Here is a 9,392-nt window from a genome sequence, read left to right on the forward strand (position 1 = left end):
CCGCCACCTCCATGCACACGTGTCGCGCCGTTGGCCATGCACCATTTCTCCCCTGTCGCAGCTCCCCTCCCCTTCCTTTCCTCGCTGCCTAACGCCTCCATACGGACGTGCGTCGTCGCTGTCCCGTGCCACCTTGTGTCGCCATGCGTCGTTGCTGCCCTTGCGCCATTCTCGCCGCTAGCGCACCACCGCCGCCCCACTCTTTGGCCACCGTAGCCTCACCACACTGCCACTTGCCGCACGCTCTCTCGCCCACACAACCGCCTCGCCGTCGTCCTTTGCTGCTTCTCGGCCGCGCGCCGCTCCTCTCCCCGCCGCTGGTCACCATCACTTCAGTGCCGCTTCACCGCTGTCACCGCTGGAGTGTGCCGCCGCTTCCTCCTCTCCCCGTCCTCTCCGCTCTCTCACGCCGCCGCCGCTCGGCCGCTGCCTCTTCCTCCGCCCTTCCTCCCTTGTCTTGCACCGCCGTAGTCGTTGGTCATCGATCGCTGTTCATCGCCACCACTGCTGTCACGCCGCCGTTGCTGCTGCTCCCCAGCCATCTCACGCCGCTGGCAACATTCCTTTCCATTGTCGCCCCTCTCTCTTCTTTAGCCAAGCCGTGCTCTCCCCTACCCTTTCTGTTTTCTCTCTGGGTAGCGGGCCCCGCCCGTCAGCCCCTCCCTCTCTCTGACAGGTAGACCCTACCAGGCATACTCTGTTTCTCTCACCCAAGCTGTGGGCCCTGCCCGTCAGCCTTCCCTCCCTCTCTCTTTCTCTCTCTAAACTATGGGCCTCACTGCCAGCCTCTCTCTCACCGTGGGGCCGGGCTGTCAGCCTATCCTCCCCTCAACCAACCCGTGGGGCCTCTTGTCAGCCTCCCTTCATCTCTATTGTGCCGCTGACCAGTGGGCCCAGCGCGTCAGCAGCCCCTCTCTCCACTGCTAACATCATCTCCTCCAATTATTGTGCAATAATCTATTTAAGGTTTTTTGTCTAGTTTAAAAACACATATAAGCTTCTAAAATTCATAACTAATTCAACGGTATCCGTTTTAGTCCATTCAAATTTCCTTAAATCCAAAAAATTTCAAGAATCCATTAAAAATAGTTTCTTTCTCTGTTTCAGTAGTTTTATAGCATGTTTTTGCTTATTTTGCTTTGTTTGTCGTAGGTTTTGACCCCATTGCAGCGCCTATCGTTCTCGAAGTCATTGTCGAAGTTCCTCGTGGATCAGAGCAAGGAAAGTGGCACCCCATCCTTGAACATTTTGATCCCATGATTATAAAATCCCCGTTTTACATTCAAATATGCATTGGTTTTAAATGTACTTTACTTTATTTATTTATGTATTGGGCATTTACCTTTATACCTGCTGATTCCCACTGATTATTATTGTCATCCTATGGTTAATTTGACTAGAATTATGGTTAGGCAATGCTTTGCCATGCTTAGTTCAAGTAGCTCACATGTTCTTAATTAATTAACGATAGACTTTTATAGCAGTTTTTTATGGTTAATTTCCCGATGTGGATTAAATACAATTAAATTATTGCTTATGGTGGGATGTGGGTGCATGCTTTTCGAGTCACACCCATGGAAATTAAGGAGCGGTTCTCAGGAAACCCTGGAAGTATTACACATACTAACCATAAGCCAGAGTGGGCAATGGTGAGATCCATAGTTTAGCTTGTCCCTATTCGATGTACCCAGGAAAGGGTGGGTGTGATGGGGTATGGATGGGCATCGTGGTAGACGATGGCCTATGCTGCTTCCGGATTCACCTATGCACAAGAGGGGGCTACCCGACTTGGTGTAAAGGAGGGGGCGAAACCTGAAGTGTACTGCGATTGTCTAGGAGGGATTAGGTGAAAGGTCTTATCATGGTTTCTGTACTAAGGTATCATGGTGATACGTTGGGGCATGGTAACATGCTGCGGAGCCATGTCTTGTGGGTAAAGTTGTACACCTCTAATCAGAGTAAAACTATTCGAATAGGCGTACCCATGGTTATGAGGCGAACTGACAGATTCGCTGGGATTAGTTGAACCTTTAATAATCTGATGAACACGGAATTGGTTTGACCCTGCACAATGTGGTGTAACTTTGGTAGTGGTTTGGGTCTATCACAACGTGGTGTAACGTTGGGCAGAGGGTTGACCCTGTTGCAGAGTTTGGGCCTGTTGCAATATGGTGTAACGTTGGACAGTGGATAGTTATTTTTAAGCATTTACTTTACTTTTTATTCAGTCTATTTTATCTACTGTTTTGCTAAATACTACCGCTTTTGTGCAAACTGACCTTAGACATTCTTTGATATCCAATTGCATTCATTATTCTTTCTCTCTTAGGTGTTACTTGTTGAGCACAGTGGTTTGTACTCAGCCTTGTTTAATTTTTCCCCACTAGAGCGAGTGTCATAGCCTGAGTCATTAGGTTGTTTCCAAGGTTGAAGTGAGGATCAGTCCGCCGTTGTCACACCCGGAGTTTTATCCCAAGTCTAATTCATAAAAGAAATTGGTAAACAATAATTGGCTTAATTAGCTCAGGAAAAATCCCTCTAAAGGAATTAATTTAATTAAATCAAGGTTCGCAAATTGATTAACTGGATTTAAACTCAAATTGCAGAATATAAAATGTTTCCCAAAAACTTAAGTTAAAATTCGGCAAAGTGGAGCTTTCCTTTTTCCCTCTTTTTTCTTTCTTTTTCCCTTCCTTCTCAAATTGGGCCGGAGTCCAATTTTCCTCCCTCTTTTCTTTTTTTTCCTTCCCTCCTCCTTCATCTCCCTCCTCCTTCTCCCGGGCCGGCCCAGCCGACCGGCCCATCTCCCACAGCCATCGCGTGGCCCAATGCCTCCCCTCCTTCCCACGCGCTCTCCTCTCTCTCCCGAGCTACCTCGAACCAACTCTCGCGCTGCCGAAGTCTGCGTCGCCTCCCTCGCGTCGACCGAGTCCGACTTCGCCGCGTCACCGCCGCCGCCGAATCCGGCGTCGTGGCCGACTCAGTCTCCAACCACCACCCCACCCTAACCGGCCACCCCCGCGCTATAAAGCCCCCACCGCGGCGCGTCACCGTGCCCGTTTTCCCTCCGCCGCCGCACCCGAGCTCGCCGCCGCCAACTCGATCTCGCTGTCCGTGCCTCGCCATCAGCCGTCACCACCCGTCCCACCACCTCACTGACGCAACCTCACCTACACCGCTGCCGGTGAGCGCCTGCATCTCTTCCTCTCCCTCTCTTTTCCTCTACGCCTGTGACCGCTTGAGCCGACGCTGCCGCCGTGTCCTTGCGCATTCCGGTTGTCGCCGTCATCCGTCCGCCCACCGTCTTCATCGCCTCACTGTCGCTGATGTGACCCCGTCGTCGTGGAGCGCCGCCGGGCCTGGCACGCTGTCGCCGCCTTCTCCCCGAGCCGGCGCCATCCTCCGTCGCCCTATTCTTGGTGCGGCCACCGTCTTCGTCACCGTCGTCCCGCTGTTGCCCCTCCGCTCGCTGACGCCGCCGGTCTGCCGACGCCGCTCGGCCGGACGCCGCCACCCTCCCCTACTTGGCCAGTGCCATCTCCCTCCCCTCTCTGCCCCGAGTCACCGACCGGTGGTCCCCACCCATTGGGCCCCTTTCCTCTCTCCCCCTATCACCGTCGGGTAGGCCCGGCCTATTAGCCAGACAGCGCCTCCCCTCTCCTCTCTCTCCCCCAGGCCCGCGGGTCATCCTCCCCTTTCCTCTCTCTCACCGACAGGTGGACCCCACCTGTCAGGCGCCATGTCTCTCCTATGCTGATGTCAGCAGCCCGTTAATTGCGCAATAAATCTATTTAGGACTTTTCTGTTTAGTTAAAAACACAGTTAAACTTCTAAAATTCATAGCTAATTCATCCGGTCTCTGTTTAAGTCCATTCAAATTTCATTAAATTCATAAAATTGTCAAGAATCCATTAAAAATACTTTCTTTTACTGTTTCAGTAGAGTTTGTGTCTGTTTTATTTACTTTTGTGCTTTGTCGCTTAGATTCAGACCCCGCCGAAACGCCGGTTTATTTCGAGATCATCACCGAAGTACCCCAAGGACCAGAGCAAGGCAAGTGGCACTCATCTTTGATCATATTGGACCCATTATTGCAAATTCTCTGCTTTATTTATTCAAACATGCATTGTTTTAATTAAAGTACTTATTGTATTTATTTTATAGGTAACCTATTGTTATGTCATTGTTTATCCAGCTTTATTTCATGATTACCAGGGGTAACTTGAATAGAGTTAGGTCTAGGTTAATGCTTAGCCATGCTTAGAACAAGTAGCTCATGGGATCACACTTTAATCTTTACTAGCTCTAAATAGTTGTTAATTATGATTCATTACCCGGTTCGGGTCAATGCCAACTAAAATATTGATAATGGTGGGCTGTTGGTGCATTGGTTTTGAGAGTCGCGCCCATGGCAATTAAGGACTGGTTCACAGTAAACCCTGGAAGTAATTTAGTGCTAACCACATGCCGAAATGGGTAAGGTGTGATTTGGAGCATGGCTTCGAACTATTTGACATACTACAGCAAGGGTAGGCGTGATGGAGTATGGATGGGACATCGTGGTGTAACGATGGCCTCTACTGCTTCCGGATCTACCAAGGCACAAGAGTGGACTGCCCGACTTAGTGTAAAGGAGGGGGTGAAACATGAAGTGCGGTGTGATTAAATAGAGAGGGTTATGTGACGGGTCCTATCATGGTCTCCTTTCTGGTATACCATGGTGGTATGTCGACGCACGTTCAAGCTGAGTCGTGTCTTGTGGATACAGTAGTACACCTTTGATCATTGTATAATCTATTCAAATAGTCGTGCCCACGGTTACGGGCGGAATCCTAGCTTCACTGTGATTAGTTCAACCTTTTAATGACTTGGGTAAACTGGCTTTCACTTGAGACTACTGCAGCGTGGTGTAGCATTGAGTAGTGGTTGGGCCTGCCTCAACGTGGTGTACCGTTGGACAGTGTTGTGGTATTTTACAACTATTAGTTATTTATTTATTCTTTAATTGATTTAATCACCTTTTTTTAGTTTAATCTCTGTTACTTATCTAAATGTTGCTTTATTGCAACTAACCCTAGCCTGTCCTTGATGATCCTTATGCATTATTTACTACCCTCTTTTCTATGCTGCTTGTTGAGTACAGTGGTTTGTACTCAGCCTTGCTCAATTTCCCCCCTTCAGAGATAGATGTGGAATCCGATGGAGGTGCCTCTCAGGAGTGAGCTGTTCCGCTGTCGAAGCATTGCCTGTGGACTGGAGCCGTATCCGCTGGAGCTAGTCTACGTTATCTTTCCGCTGCATTTCTCGTTAGAATAAGTGTTATTTTCAGTTGTTTCTAAGAACGATGGTTATGTAATCAACATTGTCTTTTTGTATACCCTGGCTCGTCCTGAACATGGATTTTAATACACAATTAAGTTCAGAAATTCGTGTGAGGAATTTCTGGCCGTGACTCAAGAATGTATGTGGAGTGGAGCCACGGTCGCCAAGCTGAAGATTAGATAATTGGAGTTTGTTTTTCTTTTTCCGCTACATTTCGATATACAATTGTTTTTATTTAAGTCATGGAACTGTGTATTCAAGTTGTCATAGTGCATACTCGGGCTGATTCCTGGACCGAGAATTAATTAATACATGCTATCGTTCGGAAATTGGTGTTAATTTATGGGTATGACAGATTAGTTGCATCCGGGGTTTCTGCAGCGCCAAAACCATCTCCCCCACGATACGCAGAGTTAGGTAAAGGTTCTCCACAGGTACTGGCCGAGAGTGCATCATCCATCACTTCGACGGGACGCACTACTCCTAGCATTCAATGTCACCGTTGCCATGGATTTGTCCATGTGCATAGAGATTGCCCTAGTCAGCATGCATACGTTACTACAGAAGATGGCTACATCAGCACCTCCGATGTTGAAGATGATGAAGAAGAAGAAGTTGATGCTAAGGATAGAGACGGAGAAGTCTTTAGTGGTAAGGACACATCGCCCTATTTGAACATCATTGTACAGTAGGTACTCAGCACACAAGTAAAACAACCTGAAAGGTTGCAACACAATAATTTGTTTCAAAGTTTCTTTATCATCAACAACCGTCGCACACGCGTGATCACTGATGGAGCAATAATTTGGTGAGTTCTGATTTGGTAAAGAAGTTTGGCTTGACCACACGCCAACACCCACATCCTTAACATATTCAGTGGTTAAATGACTCAGGACGAGCAAAGGTAACACAAGTTTGCATAGTTTCATTCTCCATTAGGTCGTATGTTGATTATGTTGATTGTGATGTGCTTCCTATGCAAGCTTGTTCATTTTTGTTGGATCATCCTTGGGAACATGATAATGATGCTACACACTATGAGAGAAGTAATAAATGTACTTTTGTGCATAAAGGAAAGAAAATTACTTTGGTTCCTATGACCCCTGCTGAAATTGTACAAGCCTTTAAACATAAGGATTTACCTAGTTCTAAGGCTAAAGCAATTAAATTGAAAGGTGGTGTTATGCTTGTGCCAAATGTGATCTTGCTGATGATATTTGTTATTCTTTGATATGCAAACATGCTCCATTTTCTCTTGATGATATCGCTAGCTCGATACCTTCTGTTGTCACTAACATTTTGCAGGAGTATGATAATGATATTCCAAATTTGAGAAAATCTAGGTTAGTGAAGCTGAAGGTCCTTTCAAAATTATTGAGAAGCTTCAGGGTGCATATAAACTCGAGTTTGGGGTTAGTCTCACTTTTAACATTTCAGATTTAAAGCCATACTTGGGTGAGGAAGATGAGCTTCAGTCGAGGATGGCTCCAATTCAACAGGGGGAGGATGGTGAGGACATCACTCCTTCGGATAAACATGACAACCCTTCATTGACCATTCAAGGTCCAATGACAAGAGCTCGTGCGTGACAATTGACTTTAGGGGTGAGTTCATTCCTAATTTCTAGTTTGTATGATTTTAAGAATAGATTGCTACCTAATGATTATATAGTGATTAGGAACAATGCAGAGGACAAGAAGACACATAGGGAAGGACTTAAAGGCATGGAGGACCATCAAGAGGCGTCCAAATTAGTGGAGGCCCAAAATAAGTGGACTTCGAGTACGATTTGGAGTCTAGAACCAGTCTACACTAAAACAGACGCACAGGTCGCATATGAGCTCGGATTGGGACATTCTTTATGAGAGCCCAACTTGCGAGTTTAATCATTCATCTGCAATTTGGTTGCGATTTGTCTTGTTCTTGTTTGTGTTCTTTGATTTGCAAGCAGGTTGAAAACCATATGAGATGTGGTGTTGTGATTGCGGGGCTCAAGGGCATGTTCATTCAGAAGCCGGATCGAGTTGACTCGCGACTCCACCAAATCGAGAGATTATCAGAACCTTTCGGAAGATCGAGAACCCTAGTCTATATCACAAATTGTCCATAGAGAATTATGGATGGTAGACAAAACCTTCATTGCTATTTAATTAACAATCATTGTATAGAACCTGAAACGGGTTTGTGAAAACTATTTGAGAAAGCCGCTTTTATGCAAAAGAACTCTATAGCATTCCTTGTTGAAACCTTGCATGTGCATATTTCCGTGGTGATTTGCTGAGTACTCTGTGTTCACTCTTGCTAAATTTAAACCTTCAGCCCTTGAGGAAGAGCCAATCGCAGACCCTTACGAGTGCTACGAGGAGTCCCCTGAAGGAGAAGATGCTTAGAGGTCACTGTCCTCCAGTCGTTGCTTGTGGAGTTATGCTGCCTAGATCATGCTATCCTACTCCCTTTATATAATTATACTTCCGCCAGACTCAGGCCTTATGTTCGGCCAAGTGCCCTAGTGTAATAAAATCCTGTGAGACTCTGTTCTGTATATGCTACTTGATGCTACATCTCAAAATTATGTGTACCAACTACTCGATTCATGGATTGGTACAACTAAACACGAGGAATTCCGCTATTAAAAATCGGGGTTCCATAAAAGTAAAAGAGACTGATCTCAAGACAACTAGGGAATGATAGGATTTATCTTAATCTTTTCGTAGCTTGGTTAGAGCAAAATCTACACATGATTTCCACTATTACTTGGGGGAAAAGGAAAAGGGTGATAAAGGGATCGAAACCTCTTAGCTACTTTGAGGATATAGAGGCTTCGAGCCGAAGGAAAAAAGCTACTGCTCCGGCTCCGCCTCTCGCTTCGTCCCCTCCTGCCGCCACCTCCTCCTCCTCCTCTCGCCTCTACCCCGTCACACCTAGCTGCCCATCCATCGGAGGAGAGGGAGGGAGGAGAAGGGCCAGGTGCGCGCTCGTCTCGTTGGATCTACCGCCGCCGCCGGCGGCAAAGGTCGTCCGACCCCCTTTTCCCTTCGATTCAGGGGACTTCGGTCAGCGGCGGCGGGGAGGGAGGTCCAGGTAGTCAGGTATATCCCGTGGTAGGATTAATACTATTGTGACTTTGTGTCACGAACATAAAAATGTATATGCAACTATGAAAAAGTCAGTCGCACATGTACACAAGAAGTCCAAGTAGAGAATGTTCAAGATGCCTTGGCTTTGTATATCTCATTAACCTTGAGTTCAACAGGGTAGGGGTACGGGCTTTTATAGCCCCGGAAAACCCCTTGTACAATGACCCAAATACCCCTGGGTAGTTACTAATAGAGCCTAAGGGTACAAGGGTAAAATAAGTAGCTTCTTAGGAACCACCACATCAGTTGTCTTCAACACTCGAGTGCACTCGAGAGCTGGTCCCCAGACATCTTGGCTAGAATATCCCTCAGAGTCGTGACGGGCAAGCTTCCGTATTCTGACCTGGTCCGAATCGTCGAGGGGGTGCCGGTAGCGCCTAAGTGTTTTACTCGAATACCAAGGCATCTTGGCCGAACATGCCACCGGAGGCATGATACTCGAATACCAAGGCATCTCAACCGAACATGCCACTTTGAGGCTCGCTTTTGGGCGAATAGGATGGAAAGGAGGGGCCGGTACCAACAAGCCCCTCACGGGAGAGGTTGAAAACTCGCTTCGGCCGAACACGGGTTCCTTCGAGAATGCCAGGTTCGCCTTTCCCCTATTGGCCGAAACGAGCATCAAGTGGCGTGCTTGGACCGAAAAGGTCAATGCAGATATTATGTTCATTATTACTTTACATATATATTTATTATTTTTTATATATTTTTCATTATTATTATTATTTATTTATTTTTTAAAAAATATATATATTTTTTAATTATTATTATTATTATTATTTTACCACTCCTCGGTAATCGAACCGTCGCATTCTCTCACCGGGTCCTCTATAAAAGGAGGGGGGTGTCCCTCTGAGGATTCTTACTCTCCCCTTGCACGTTCTTTGACTTCGCCATTCTGTTCCTGTGGTTTTCGAGTTTGATTGTCCTAGC

This window comes from Oryza brachyantha, chromosome 4 (genome assembly GCF_000231095.2).
Source record: "Oryza brachyantha chromosome 4, ObraRS2, whole genome shotgun sequence".
Taxonomy (NCBI): domain Eukaryota; kingdom Viridiplantae; phylum Streptophyta; class Magnoliopsida; order Poales; family Poaceae; genus Oryza; species Oryza brachyantha.